The sequence below is a fragment of the Ictidomys tridecemlineatus genome, chromosome 6 (assembly GCF_052094955.1).
Source record: "Ictidomys tridecemlineatus isolate mIctTri1 chromosome 6, mIctTri1.hap1, whole genome shotgun sequence".
NCBI lineage: Eukaryota > Metazoa > Chordata > Mammalia > Rodentia > Sciuridae > Ictidomys > Ictidomys tridecemlineatus.
The window spans coordinates 30,540,779-30,557,692 of NC_135482.1; the positions used below are offsets into that span (position 1 = coordinate 30,540,779).

A 16,914-nucleotide genomic window follows, 5' to 3' on the forward strand; every position below is an offset into this window, starting at 1 on the left:
AAACTTAAGCATCTACAGAATACTATTTATGTCCAATTTTGACATATTAAACCAAAGCATACCAGAGAACTCAGTATTTAGAGAGAATTATAAAGGAGATTATAAAGAAGCTTTATTTAGCTTGGTGTGGTGGCACATGCCTATAATTTCAGCGACTCAGAAGGCTAAGGCAGGAGGATTGCAAGTTCAAAGCCAGCCTCAGAGATTTAGCAAAGCTCTGAACTACTTATCAAGACCTTATCTCAAAAGTTAGAAAAAAAAAAAAAAGGTGGAAGGGAGCTGGGGATGTGGCTTGGCAGTTAACTGCCCCTGGATTCAATCCTTAGTATCAAAAAAGAAAACAAAACAGCTTTATTTATCACTCTATTAACAAATGCTGTAGTAATTAAGTAGAATATTAAGGCCATAGATCAAGTTTCATATATAGGGACTATTACTGTTCACTTAGTTAGAAAATTCATTTTCATGCTGTGTCTTAGGAGGCCAAGGGTACCTTACAGACACAAAATAGGTAAATAAAAAAACTGCTTTTTTCTTCATCAGGTTTCATTTTTTTATTGGAATGAGATTTGGGGGTGGAGTACTGAATTTGGTAGGGGTTAACATACTTATAGTTTATCAAGATTAAAAAATTCTTGAAGAACAAAATGAGGCATGTAATTTTACTCTATAGCACAAATCTTTGCTGAACTAAAAATAATGCTTTAAACAAAAATTTTGAGATACATCAACAACCAATAAATTTCAAACAAAATGTAGTGATCAAAATATTTAACCGTCCTTTATCAAGCTTCAACCAATACATTCAGTTTTCACTGTCTGAGCAAATCAATTTTAGTTTCTTCATAGTCCTCCATCTGTCTTTTGACATGACACTTGTTCGGTTGTTGAATTTATAATGTGAAAGTATTTTAGACCAGTTTCCCTCTCCATACTTCCTCACACCAGATCTCAAATTCTTGTCTTCTTCCCAAAGCCATGCCTGTCTTTTCCTAGGTCGCTGTTTTTTAGGAGTTATGGGTTGATTGTTTGAAACATATACTGTCTTGCTTTCAGTTACTCTTCTGTTTTCTTTTTTTTTTTCTTTCCACTTTGAAGAGTTCCTACTCGCTTCTCTTTCTCATTAAAGTCTTGCTGCCAGCTTCCATGTTTCAATTTGGATATGAAGATATTCTTGCGAGACCTTTTTAACTGACTTCAGTTTCAATATCATTACCATGAAGTTCATCTTGAGAAGTTATTTTTCTCGATTTTTCACTTTCCACTACTTTTGCTGCTGCCTTCATTAGAAAAGTTGATGATTTTTCATTAAGCACACAATTCACATGACTCTTAATTTTCTTCATCATGTGGTTGCAGCTGAAGTGTTGAAAAAAAAAAGAATGGAATGTATCTTTCTGATTATCATAAGCAATTTCCTTTCTAAAGATGTGTGAGAATTTGTGTCACCAAATATTCTTTCAAAGACGTCTTCTGCTTCCTTAAAACTGCCATTTTCCATACAAACAGCTGTAGCCTGAATTGTAATTAAATTCTCTATTTCTTCATGAAGTTTGTCATGTTCTTTTTCAATTGAAGCCCAAGTCATCAGGGTTGATTCCAAGGGTATAATTTGTTCATCATTTTCAAACTGTGCATCAAGGGATTTTCCTTCTGCAATTCTTGTCAAAAACTGACCTATGTATATAGTTTTCAATTGATAAATTATAAGACTGGATAATCCATGAATTATGGCTTCGGTGCTGTTTTTGGGTTCAGTGGGGGGCCGTTGAGGAAGGCCTGGCAAAGAGAGAGGCAGAGGAAATCCAGCCAGCAGCCACTGCCTTGGCCTCCACCACCAGGCCCTCGTCCTCCACCTCTTCTTCCTCCTCCTCCACCTCCCCCTCCTCTTCCTCAGAGGCCCTGACACTGCATCTGACACTTGATCAAACTCTTCTAGGCCCTCTCTGGCCCTCTCCATCACCTCCTGCTGGGAGGAATCTGCATCCTCTGAGTCCTCAGGGCCCCGCAGGCTCCGAGTCTATAGAATTTCTTATTCAGTTTTATGTTTGCCTCCGATTTACTGACCAACCAATCACAAGACTGAGAGGGCCTTACATCTTTTATCACTCTAACTACAGCATAATACAATATGATACAATCATTCCATAAAGCACAATTTACATCTATCTTGCTCTGTCCTTAACTTGCTAAGGTGGCATTCCAGTTTTCAAATTTCCCTCTTTATCAGATTGATTACCATATAATTTATAAGCAAAATGGGAAATTTGGGGGAGTGAAATGAGGCACATGAATAAGTACTCTGTCAATCATCAGGTATAAAACTGACTCCAGAAAAGAGTGACATTGGTTATGCCAACTGTAGATGCTTCAAGTAATTTATCATTGGCATCTGTGATTTTATGCATCTTTCTCTGAGATCACATCTGTTAATATCAGAGATTCCTGAGCTCTCATGGGCCCTTGTGCTAAGAATAATTTGCACACCTATTGGATATCACTAGAGAACATACCAGGTACTCACTTTTTAACAAAGTTATTATCGTTTCCTCTATCACTTCTGGGTAACCACTGATTCTCCTATATACTGGGCACTGCCACCACATTGCAGATTCTCTGCATTCTTTCATGGAGCTAAATCTATACAATCCAGTATTACAAATGAAGAGAAAAATGCCCTGTTTCCTGTTGCTTCTAACACTTGGTACAGAACACATTTTATCTTTTCCCCATTGCTTTCAGATTTTTTTTTTCATTAAGTATACCATGCAGTGCAATCCTGAGTTCATGGTGGCTAGTCTGATAGATAATTCTGATTGATATATCACATACTTTCCCTTACAAAGACCAAGATTTTGGTTTTTTTACTGATTAAGTTTATGGTCCATCAGTCCTCTCTTAGATTGTGTTTTCCCCCAAGAGAATCCTTAGATCCTTATGTAAGTAGGATTCCTGTATTCTCAACCTACCAGTCTGTGAACATGTCCAGACAGGTGGCTACCCTATAGAATTTTACACAGTTCAGAATCAATCTAGGAGTTATTATTATATTAGGGCCTGAAAAATAAAATATATCATTTTAGAAGTAAAAGCAAAAACAAAAACTTTCCAGCAATGTCTTATCATCCATAAGTTAAACAACGGTTTCCAAATGTGTCTGACTTCTATTTTTCTAAGTACTGAGATCTTACTCATGTGCATATTTCTCCAGTGACCTTTTCTTTTATGCAAAGTTTCTTGGAGAATAAAAATCAAAGCTTTACGTTCATTTGGTTATTTCAAATTGCCAGGTGTTATGGACTGAACTGTGTAACCTGAAATTCATAGGTTGAAGCCCTAATGCCCAATATCACCATATTTGGAGAAAGAGTCTTTAAGAAGATCATCAAAGTTAAGCGAAGTCATAAGGGTGGAACACTAATCCAATAAGATGATTGTCTTTGTAAGAAGACAATAAGAGGAGTGAAAGGAGTGAGTACATACAGAGAGACAGCCAAGGCAGGACACAGGGAGAGTCTACTGCAATCCAGTGAAGGAGACCTTACCAGACACCTACCTGCAGGCACCTTGATCTTGAACTTCTCAGTCTCCAAAAGCGCGAGCACATAAATTTCTGTTCTTTAAGTCCTCCAGTGCACCAGCCCCAACATCATGCCATGGCAAGCATCTACTGCTCTTGTTTTCTTCTAATCCTAGGGAAAGGACATAGCCTATTTTCCCTATAATATCACCTATCACAAGATCATAATGATGTGATGACCAATTAGTTTTTCAAAGAAGAATGCTTTCTTGAATGTAAATGACTCCTTGACACACCATCCCCATCATTTTTTTTTTTGCCATGGCTTTGAAATATTAAGTTAACTCAATAATTGGAGTATATCATGCATTTTTCATAAGTATAGAATTATTTATCTGATACATTCATCTAAATTGGCTTGCTCAATCAACCTTATATATACTTTATTACATGTAAGGATTTTAAAATGGGCTTTAGACAATTAACATTTTGGCAATACTATTGGCTTTTAATAGAAATGTCTCCAATGACTTAATGATACCTGGCCCACTGCTTAAATTTCTAATTACATATTCTTTGGAGTATAAATGTAGATCAGTGCTTAAAATCTAATTTATTCATCTAATTATTTCTTTTTAAAAGGGATACTCTATTGGGAAGCTACATAGCATATGCATTAGGTCTCCATTATCTTCATCCAGGTACAGCATTTCTCAGTAATGAGTGAATTAAGCTTAAGCATTTGGACTGAAGCACTATCTTGCTATGAGATAAGGCCAAATTCACTTCCCTGTGAGAACAAAGAGGGTGAGGACTATTGTAAAATTCTTGAAGAGCAGAACAAATTCCCTTTTTCATGCAGGGTGTAAAAGAGCAAAAAAGAGACTAAAGTAGGAGCAAAAAAAAAGAAGAAGAAGAAGAAGAGAAAAATAATCTTAGTGCAATGCCTATAGCAACCAATGAAGCAGGGTTGTTAATGAGCTCCTTAGAGGTGGCACAACTGAAGCAAATTTAAAATCAAGTGAGTATCAAACTAATCTTATGTCTGTGTCGAGAATTTTATTAAACCTTTTCTGACAGGATGTGACAAATGTGCCTCTATTTGTAGTTGCATAGACTCAACTTCCACAAGCTTTCGGCATCAGAAAGAGTAATGGAGTAGGAGATTTTTACAGCAATCATACTAATAGCTAACATTAATTAAATGCCATCTAAATGCCAGGTACTGTACTAGGCATTTTATGGTATCACTTTATAAAACACTTTCACCATTCCTAGGAAGAAGAAATTACAGTGCATCTTTTTTAAAAAAATAAAGTAAGGCAAAAAGGGAAGTGAGTTGCTCTAAGGTATACTTAGAGGGAAAAGTCAGGATTTGAACTTGCATGTATTTGAAGTGTTTTCTGATTAGGAAATTAGTTCAATCAGTAAACACACACTGAGTGGCCACTTTTTTTGAGGCTATAGTTAGTGTTCATTTGTGGACAAGTTAAAGACCTTGCTTCCCCAAAGCAAATTTCTAAAGCAAAACTTAATTTTCCAGGATTGGATAAATTATATTTTAAGGAGGAAGAGAATTTGTGATCCTCCCTGAGTTATAAGAAACTTGAGGAATTATCTGCATCTGAAAACACATATATCGTACGTTCCATCATTCCAAAAAATGATATTAAAATACTAAGAAGTTATTTATCAATAGTTACTCCTTAGCTATTAATATCATACTTGATTTATTAAACTTTTAGGCTGTAGAGCTTGCCCTCTCACAGGGAACTGACAACAGGGAGCACAACACTGTTAAAAGTGACAGTATGAAATCTATTCATGTCATATAAGGTCCTTTATAATCTAGCATCTATCTTATTCTCTGACCTTTTTGTCTGTTCATTCTCTTATAGATAAACTTTTATTCCTGCAGAACTCAACTGCTTGGAGCTCCTTAAATGCCACGATTTCTATTGTTTCATGCCTTACTTAACTTCCTCCCTTGGTCCTGAGTAGGCAGCCCCCACACATCAGCCTGGAAGCATCTCTAGCCTGACATCCAGTTTTACCTCTAGTAGAACACCTTCTCTGATCTTTATATCTACTTCATACCCTCACTGTCCAATGTCTTCAATCGTGTTCCTGCACTGCTCTGTTCACATTTCTACCTTAATAGGATACTGGTATCATTTACTCTTATCTCCCATTCACCTATGAGTTCTTTAAGTTTAGCTGTGACCACAATAATATTGCATAACAAGTTCTCTGCAAATGCAGTAGCCTGCAATAATATTTTTGTGCTCAGAGTTTCAGAGTAGTTGTGTTTCAGTTTATTTATGAAAGTCTTAGCTGATGCAAGCATTAATCTAGGTGTAAAATCTGAACTTTAGGTTATTGCTTGTGTTTTTTATTCAGTTCTTCTACATATGTGTTATTTGGGGATTCCATCTAAAAGGGCAGTGACTACTAGGGTTATGTTCTTCTCATGAGGACTACCAGAGTGTAAAAATCAAACCTAACCATACAAGAATATTTAACAATAACAACAACAACGACAACAACAAAAACTTTTAGTGGAGTGACATGAGCAGGAAGTACTGAGTTCTAGCATAAGCAAATGTTGGGCAAGCCACTCATCAAGTTGAAGTGTACTCCACCCAATGCAGATGACGTAGGGAGGATTGTGGAGACTTTCTGAATGACAATCTGAAGTGTCAGTTTTCCCTCTTGTTCACAAATAATCAATCTCCTCCTATGTGTACAATCCAGCATGGTATTATGGCATTAGGCTTTCTTTCCAGGATCCATGGTCTAAATGTGGCTCCACTTGTTCCTGAAGAACTAAAATGACGAGTCATCTTTCCCAAAATAACTTGGAAAAAAGATTGACTAAGACTTAGGTCATCACAGCAGACACTTTCATTCAGAAAGAATAGATATGCCAGGTGCAGGAGTTACTGGTTCAAAATAGTTCTGAAGTTCTCAGCAAATGTCACAGCTACATCCTTTTACCCTGAAAGTGGGAGTATTGATTGAATAAGCCAGTTTTGTGGGAATAGTGCCCAGTTCATTTTTCATAACAGATTATTGCTCTGGTCTCTGGAAGGGTCTGGCCTTTGGATACCCTTGGACACTTTTGAATAGGATGCTTGTTCCAGAGGTGGATGTACCGTATGAAGGTTCTCAAGATAAATAAGCATCATGTGTTCTTATTGGCACAGCATTCAAAAAACTATCAACACCATAAATTTTAATATTCTCTTATCATCTAACCCATTAATTTCATTTCTAAGTATGTGACAAAGAGAATTGATACCCACCAAATCACATACACAGAAATATTGAGCAATTTAATTTAACCAAGTCCTAGAATAGAATCATAAATTTTTAAAAATCATAGCATGTTAATATAATGAAATACTATTTTGCAATTAAAAATAAGTACGGATACATATAATAGAATTAAATTATATAAAACTATATATAAAACAATATATGTAACAATTACTGATATAGCAATATTAGAAGAATATCAAATTCATTATAGAAGGAAATCAGACAAAAAAGAGTAATATTGTATAATTGTATAATTTTATTTATTTATTTTGGTACTGGGGATTGAACCCAGGGATATGCTACCACTAAGCTATATCCTCAATCCATTTTTTTTTTTTCTGAGCCAGGGTCTCACTATGTTTACCAGGCTGTCCTCAATCTTGTGCTCTTCCTACCTCATCTCTAGAGTTTCTGGGATTACAGGCATGCACCACTGCACCCAACTGTAGAATCTTATCATTTATATCACCTAATGTACAAGCCTCCAAGATATATAACAGTCTGGGAATGATATATAAATGTGGATAAGATATATAAATGTTTTCAGTATGAAGGAGAATGATGAAGAGTTTAATTAATCTATTCTCCCACTGACAGTTCATAAAATGTCCCATTATTTGGCATTCAACCAAAAATAATTATGAAAATTTATAAGCTCTTATTTATTTGGAAAAGATAAAATATTTTTCTGTTGTGATTTTTGAATTAGATGATGTAATTTACTTTTAATAATGTGTAATTATAATCTATCAAATTTTAATTAAAACATTTAAATTGATAATTATATGTGTATTTGCTATGTGCAATTTTATATTTTATAATACATGTCAACTATGAAATGACGAAAATCTAGCTAATTAACATGTCCATCACCTCACATGGTCATCTTTTTTATACATACGCTCTTAGAATTCATCATAAATATATTTTTTTAAAAAATCATCATATTGTAAAAAATGTTCTCTTGAACTTGTTCCACCACATGACCAAGATTATGTTTTTGACCAAAATATTTTCTAATCCTACTCCTTCTATTTCTTTGTCATAATTAAATGTTGAATTTTACAATAATGTTTTTAGTAAGTATTAGATAAATTAAATTGATTTACTTATTTTAATCCATTAAGTAGTAAAGTACATTTATTGATTCTCTAATGTTAAACCACAGTTGTATTTCTGGGATAAGTTCATACTTATCAGAAAACATTTTGCATAATATTATTACTATTATTATTTCTTAATATATCTTGTTTAGACATTTTTTATTGTACTCACAAGGACAATTAACTTTTATAAGTTTTTTTTTTATTTTAGACTTTTTAAAAACAGTGTTAGGTTAACAGTGATAATGAACAGAAAATACAAAAAGTTCACTCTCCTCCACACACACAGATACGGATAGTCTTCCCTACCATTAGCCTTCTACTTCAAAATGGTTCCTTTGTTATGGAGAATGAACCCAAAGTTCATAGTTTATATTAGGGTTTACTCTTGTTTTTTTTTTTTTGCTCTTTTATTAATTTTTTAAATTTATATATGACAGCAGAATGCATTACAAATCTCATTACACATATATAGCACAATTTTTCATATCTATGGTTGTATACAAAGTATATTTACTCCAATTTGTATCTTCATACAGGTACTTTGGATAATAACGTCCATCACATTCCACCATCATTTCTAACCCCATGCCCTCTCCCTTCCCTTCCCTCCCCTCTGACCTATCTAGAGTTCGTTCTTCCCATGCTCCTGCTCCCTATACCACTATGAATCAGCCTCCTTATATAAGAGAAAACATTCAACATTTGTTTCTTTGGCTAACTTTACTTAGCATCAGCTTCTCTAATTCCATCCATTTATCTGCAAATGCCATGATTTTATTCTCTTGTTGAGTAATATTTTGTTGTGTATATATGCCACATTTTATTTTTATCCATTCATCTATTGAGTTTACTCTTGATGTTGTATTTTAGGAGTGTTTGGTTTTGTACTGGGGATTGAGCTCAGAGGCAATTGGCCACTGACCATATAACTAGCCCTATTTAGTATTTTATTTAGAGACAGGGTCTCACTGAGTTGCTTAGCACCTCACTTTTGTTGAGGTTGGCTGTGAACTCGTGATCCTCCTGCCTCAACATCCCAAGCTGCTGGGATTACATGTGTGCACCATTGCACACATCTAGGAGTTTTGACAAATGTATAATGACAGGTATCCAGGTGCATCATAGTATCATATAGAATTCTTTCACTGTTCTAAAATTACTGGTGCTTAGCTATTCATTCCTTCCTCCTCTACACCGTTGGCAACCATATTTTCATTGTCTCTATACTTTTTTCTCTTTCAAAGTGTCCTACACTAGAATCACACAACATGCACCCATTTCAGATCAGCTTGTTTCACTTAGTAATATGCATTTAAATTTCCTCCATGTCTTTCATTGCTTGATGGCTCATTTCCTTTTAGTGCTAAATAATATTCCATTGTATGAATGCACCACAGTTTATTTCTCTATTGAAGGTCATCTTGGTTGCTTCAAGATTGGGCAACTACTAATGCCACTGCCATAAACATCCATGTATTTTTCTGTGGACATGAATTTTCAACAAATTTGGTAAATACCAAGAAGCATGATTGCTAGATATTACGGTAAGGGTATGTTCAGTTTTGTAAGAAAGTGCTAAATTACCTTCCAAAGAGGCTATACCATTTTGCATCCCTACTATCAAAAAAGAAAAGTTCTTCTTATTGCACAACCTAATGTGTATTCAATGTTATCCATGTTTTGGATTTTAGGATTTTAACAGGTGTGTTGTATAATTCTCTGTTGTTTTAATTTGCCTGTGGGCTGTTGGCTTTTATACGTTTTGTTCATCATGCAGTCCTCATCTGATTTTTGGAGTAACAAATATGTATATTTCACAAAGCAATTTGAGGTATTTCCTGTTTTTTTGTTCTTGGAAATAGTTTGCAAAAATTATTTTAATTATTTTAAGTATTTTTTTCTAAAAAAATTTTGTTGTATATTTAAAACACAAGCTAAGTATATTTGTTTTCATAGTGGATATTTAATTGATATTCATTAATATTGATTACCAAGATAGTTGCGTATATCTGTCCCAACATTCCATGCTTTCAATTTTCAATTCATTTTACTTTTTTTGTGACTTCCGTTTGGTGTTCATTTTGTGTGACTTAGGAACAATGTTTACATTTGTAAATAAATAGAAAATACTCAAAGAGCAGTCAAGTTTTGTGACATGATAAACTGAGACAAAGTGAAATTTTAAAGGTCAAAACAGAGAAAGAAAAGTGGACTTCAAGCCCTGGAATGTAGATACAGTAAAATATGGAAAATTTGATATCAAAATACTGTGTTTACTACTTGATGGCCTTATAGTTGCTTTAAAAGAATAAAGTACTTGTCAATATTATAATACTAAACACTCATCACTATATCTGCAACCCTAAAATATTTATGGCACTTACTTTCTTAGTATTCAAAAAATTAAAATGGAATATCTCATCATAGCAGAATGAAAGGAGGATGCAGCCAATGTTTCCAAGGGCTCATTTGTTGATATCAGTATTTGTTGATATCAGTTGATATCAGTATATGCCTATCCACATGAAAAGACATTTTCTAACATGAAACATGTAGTCTCATTATAGTCTCATTATGGATTTCATTTGCAATCAATTCTGATGTTGGAGAACACTAACTTTGAAGAATAATTAAGCAAAAAATGTTTATCATTTTCATCTTTAGAGCTGCATTATACAAAAGCTAATCAATAGTATGGTTTGAATCTTATTAATTAATAAATTTATAGAAATGTGTTATTTCTGTTTTTAGGCTTTATTTTACCTCTTGAGCTTGCAAAGCCTTAAGGATTTACTGTCTGAACCTTTACTAAAAAAGTTTGCTAATACCTGTTTAAATTACATAAGAAATTTAACCCTTCTCTAAAATAACAGTTTTATACTGTCATATCCATATGTTTTAAGTCTACAGTTATTTTTAACATAATGATTAGGTATGATTTTATTAGTGATTCAAATTTTTAAAACATTTATATCAGATGTATTATACCCATACATTTTCCAGTATCTTTTCTACCATTCCTTCTAATGCTGAAAATCTTCCATCCTGAATCCTACTTTTGCTGGAAGTGTATCTTTTAAAAATGCCCATTCTTTATTCCTTTGGCAACATTTCTTTTCTCTAGGATTTCTAATATTAGTCATCCTAACTGGTGTGATTTTAACTGCATTTTCCTGATAAGTGATGTTAAGCACCTTCTCACATACCTGATGATCTCTTTATGTTTTCTTTAGGAAAATGTTCATTCAAGGCCTTTGACCATTTTTTAAAATTGGATTATTTGTTTTTCACTTTATGGAGTTGTATATATTCTTTTTTAATTATAGATATTAGCCCATTATCAGATATGTGGTTTGAAACTACTTTTTCCCAGTCCATGGGTTGCTCTTTAATATGATGATTGTTTCCATTTCAGTTGAGAATCTTTTTAGTTTCATATAGTTCCATAGTGCTCTCTCCCCACACCTTTTTTTTGGAGGGGGGGTGAGCTTCTGGTGTAATATCCAAGTAATCATTGGCAAGACAGATCAAGGAGATTTGCCCTTATGTTCTCTTTTAGGAGTCTTATGATTTCAGATATATGTTTAGCTCTTTTATCCATGTTGAATTGATTTTTGTATCTGTGTAAGTTAAGGGTTGAATTTTGTCCTTTTGCAAAAGGAAATCAAGCTTTCCCAGAACCACTTATAAAAAAGACTGTTCTTCACTATTGTGTGCTTTTAGTGTTTTTGTCAAAAATTAATTGCCAATATCCTCTATCCTGTTTCATTGATCTATAATACTATTTTTATGCCAGTATCATGGTGTTTATAACTTTGTAACGTAATTTTAAATCAGAAAGCATGATACAAACAAATTTTCAGTTTTTCTCAGTATTGCCATACAAATTTAGGGTAGTTCCTATATCTATGAAAGAATCATTAGAATTTTGATAGGAATTCCATTAAATGTGTATATTGCTTTGAGTAGCTTTTAACAATATTAATATTTCTAATCCATGAAGTAAGATAATTACACTCTTGGTGGGCATGTAAATTGGTATAGCAATTTAATTTCCTAAAGAAATTAAACTAGAAAAATCATATGACTCAGCAATTACTCTTTTTGGTATAAACCCAGAGGAGATGAAATCACCACCTTGTATAGATATCTGCACTCTCATGTTCATTGCAGCATTATTCACAATAGCAAGATATGGAAATTAATTAAGTGTATGTTGATAGATGAATATGTAAACATGTGACACATATACATACAATAGAATTATTAAGCATTAAAAAAGATCACATCATTTGCTATACTCTGGATATGTCTAGAGAACATTATGCCTAGTGAAACAAACAAGAAATTAAAAAAAAAATACCATTTCAATTATTTGTGAAATATAAAAATAAAGAGAATAAATCAGAAAATGAGAAATGTAGGTCAAAGGATACGAAGTACTAGCTATATAGTATAAAATATAGAGATCTGCAATGACCTAGGAATTAAACCAGAGACACTGCATCTATTAGAAGAAAAAGTAGGCCCAAATCTCCGTCATGTAGGATTAGGCTCCCAAATTTCTTAATAAGACTCCTACAGCACAAGAATTAAAACCAAGAATCAATAAATGGGATGCATTCAAACTAAAAAGCTTCTTCTCATCAAAAGAAACAATCAGTGAGGTGAATAGAGAGCCTGAAATTGGGGAACAAATCTTTACCACATATACCTCAGATAGAGCACTAATCTCTAGAATATATAAACATTCAAAAATCTTAACACCAGAAAATAAATAACCCAATCAATAAATGGGCCAAGAAATCGAACAGACAAGTCTCAGAAGAAGATATGCAATCAATCAACAAATATATAAAAAAATGTTCAATATCTCTAAGCAATTAGAGAAATGCAAAGCAAAACTACTTTTAAGATTTCCTCTCATTCCAGTCAGAATGGCAGCTATTAAGAATACAAACAGGGGCTGGGGATGTGGCTCAAGCAGTGGCGTGCTCGCCTGGCATGCGTGCGACCTGGGTTCGATCCTCAGCACCACATACAAACAAAGATGTTGTGTCCACTGAAAACTAAAAAATAAATATTAAAAAATTCTCTCTCTCTCTCTCTCTCTCTCTCTCTCTCTCTCTCTCTCTCTCTCTCTCTCTCTTTATAAAAAAAAAAAAAGAATACTAACAACAACAAGTGTTGGCGAGGATGTGAGGGGAAAGGCACATTCATACATTGCTGGTGGGACTGTAAATTGGTACAGCCAATATGGAAAGCAGTATGGAGAATCCTTGGAAAACTGGGAAAAGAACCACCTTTTGACCCAGCTATTCCCACTCCTCAGTTTATACCCAAAGGACTTAAAAACAGCATACTACAGGGACACAGCCACATCAAGGTTTATAGCAGCACAATTCACAATAACTAAACTGTGGAACCAAAATAGATGCCCTTCAGTAGATGAATGGATAAATAAAATGTGGTATATATACACAATGGAATGTTACTCAGCATTAAAAGAATAAAATCATACCATTTGCAGGTAAATAGATGAAGTTGAAGGATATAATGCTAAGTGAAGTTAGCTAATCCCCAAAAAACAAATGCCAAATGTTTTCTCTGATTTAAGGATGCTGATTCATAATGTGGTTGGGGGAAAAGAGGAGGAGGGTAACAGAACGTGGGGGTAGGAAAGATGGTGGAATAAAATGGACATCATTACCCTAAGTATATATATGAAGATATGAATGGTGTGACTCTACTTTGTGTACAACTAGAAATATGAAAAATTGTGCTCTATATGTGCAATATGAATTGTAAAGCATTCTTCTGTCATATATAACAAAATAAATAAAAACAAAACAAAAAACAAACAAATTAACACTTCTACATTTAACTAGAACCTTTAAAGCTAGAGATGTATAACCAACCGCAAGTAATGTAAAGTCTCACAAAAGCTTCAAATGCATCACAATTTTCTTCTACTAAGAAATTCAGAGTCTGGAAGAAGTTTGACTCCACTACCAAGAACAAAAACTGATAGAAGGTAGACTTAACAAGGGAGGGATGTTTGTTTGTGTTACTTACTAGACTGCTTAGTACAATGTGTAGATGTCAAAGTTTATTAATAGATATTTTTTAAGAAGAAAAAAGTCTAGAGATCTAATGTACAACATGAAAACTATTATTAATAAAATTGTATTTTATTGATAATATTTATCAAATAATTAGATTTTAAATGCTCGTCACTCATAAAAAAACAGCCATGTGAATGATAGCTTTATTATCTCTATATATTCTTTAACACTGTGTTGTAAATATTTACGATAATTTATTTTTTAAAAGTCTTTTCAGAAAGACTCAGTATTTCCTTGCCTTTATTTTGCCTTTATTCTTTAGACATAATTTTGCTGCTATATTTCAAGTTATTTTCACTCAGTATGATGAAATAGTTTCCTTCTGTCTTTGGGTTTCCATTGTAACTGCTTAAAATACTGTTATCAGTGCAATTTTCTATGACTCTCAAAAGGTTCCTAAACTTCAAAATATTATGTATCTATCTGGGCTCAGTGGGACATGACTATAATCCTAGTCGTGTGTAATCCCAAGGGTTTGGGAGGCTGAGGCAGAAAGATTACAAGTTCAAAGCCAGCCTTAGCAAAATCAAGGTGCTAAGCAACTCCTTGAGACCCAAATACAAAATAGGGCTGGGAGTGTGGCTTAGTCGTTAAATTCCCCTGAGATCAACCTCTAGTACCCTCCCTGAAAAAATCATAATAATATTAGGTTTATATAATATATATAATATTAAATTTTTTAAAATCATCTTCAATATTCTTTTTTATTATTCAGATTTCTAAATTAAATATTCTCAGCACTGTTTTTAGTATTCTAAATCCAACCACAGAGTGCCTCCTTTTAAAACTTTCCAATATTTTAAATCTGAGCTACAGAGAAATTCAAAATTATAGTGAAATTTTCAAATATATTGATGAAAATTCACTATGTTTAATATTCTGAATAATAATGGTAACATATAGCTATGGAATAGTGCTTTCCATTTCACATTCCTATACATGTATGATTTAAGGTGATTACTAAAATTAAAGTATTGCAACACATTTGAGACACATTGTTCCATTATATTATGGCCATAGTGCTACATGTTAGATAGCTGTGGTAGATTATATTTTTCAAAAATTTTTATTCAGTACCTCCCACCCAACCTTCTCCTCTGAACATTGTAAATTTGACATACCTTTCATGGAGAAGTAGGTTCCACGTTTCCACTTCATCGATGTGAGTGTGCTTATGATTATGACAATATTATGTTTTTTGAAGTTGATATGTAAAAAAAATAATTTCTGTCTAGTCGTCATTAGAGAGGCTCATTCTTGAATCTCAAATATCATGTTGTGCATAAGTCAACGTGGGTATTTCAACTGAGAGTACTGTAGAAATTCTAAGTGACAACTGACATCAATCAGAAGATATGAGAGAGACAGAGCCTTCTGGTGTTTTCAGCAAAAGCCATTGAGTCACTTCTAGCAACTGATGCCCTGTGGAGTAGAGATGAATTACTGTCATTGAGCATTGACTAAATAAGAATATAAGTTTATTGTTTTAAGCTGTTAAGTTTGGAATGGTTTGTTACATTACAATAAATAACTAGAATAGTCATTGTTTTCACCAAATTCAACAATCAGTTAAGTTTTCCTAGGTCATATGATAACTTTAAAAAGACAGAACTCAAAGATTTCATAACTACACAATCATTTTCTATATTAAGATTAATTTCATGGGCAAGGTCCTGGGTTTGATCCTTAGCACCACATTAAAAATAAATGAATAAAATAAAGGTATAAAAAAGATTAATTTCATATGAGGTTCCAATAGAATATCAATATTGTTCTTGACTCCTGATACACTTAAAAGTTAACAGAGATTGTCCAAATTCACACTGATAGTAAGTAGGTATGGCCAAGACTCACACCTGACCACGTTATTCTGAAGCACGTTCTTGATATCATTATACAATTTAGCCTTCTACCCTCTCCCTCTTTCTACTAATCTTTGTCATCTTCTTGACAGCTCTAGAATTGTGAACATTTAGAATAAAAATTGAGTTATAACTCCAAAGAAGTGGTTCAGTGATCTAAAAACAAAACCCAAATCCACAAGTCCTCTCTGAAAATACATGGGTACACAAGCATTCACATTTTCAGAGGGTTTATAGATCTCCTTGGAACCAATAGATTAAAAAGTAGGTGTTCAGGAAATTCAGAGTATCTTCTTTGCACTGTAAGTGGACTTTCACATTTCTAGTAATTATTTCAACAGAAGAAAAATTATACTTTAATGTCCAAAAGTAAAGATATTCATGAGTAACTATACATAAGTGAAGATAAAGACAAAACTCAATTTAGCTTTATCAAGATACATTAGGCAGTTTCCCTGCCTGCATAATCATTGTAGATTGCATTATCTTTTTTCCACAATAAGTTTGTTTGAAGGATCCATTTGGAATGTTCCTGGCACTAAATCCTTCTTGATATTGAAGGATTAGCTTGTGGTGTTATTTTGTATCTATCGATCTGGCTCTTGGGCCTCAAATTGAAATTAAGCAGAATTAAAGTAATAAACTACCATCTAAGGTGTCAGATAGACACAGAGTATGTAGATATTTAAAAAACAAAAACAAAACCAGAATTGATCATTGAATGGTTAAGAAATCGTGTTTGGGAGTAAAGTCACAAGATTCAAATTATAGCTATGGCTACTTACTACTTGTGCCAATTAGGAAAATAGGCTTAATATCTCTATGGGGGACAATAGCATTGCATCATTAGGGCTCCATATAAAATTAAACAATTTCAATGTATCTAAAGTTTCTAGAGTAGTACCTTGTTGGAATTGTGTTGCTTAAAAGTGAGTAGTTCATATGATAGTTATTATCTTCTCACAGTTCTAGAAGTTATT

General features: G+C 33.4%; 1 pseudogene; it reads right to left on the reverse strand.

Moving 5' to 3' along the window:
- Positions 1 to 783: 783 nt before the first annotated feature.
- LOC101960954 (telomeric repeat-binding factor 1-like) lies at positions 784 to 15,230 on the reverse strand (annotated as a pseudogene).
- Positions 15,231 to 16,914: the final 1,684 nt, after the last annotated feature.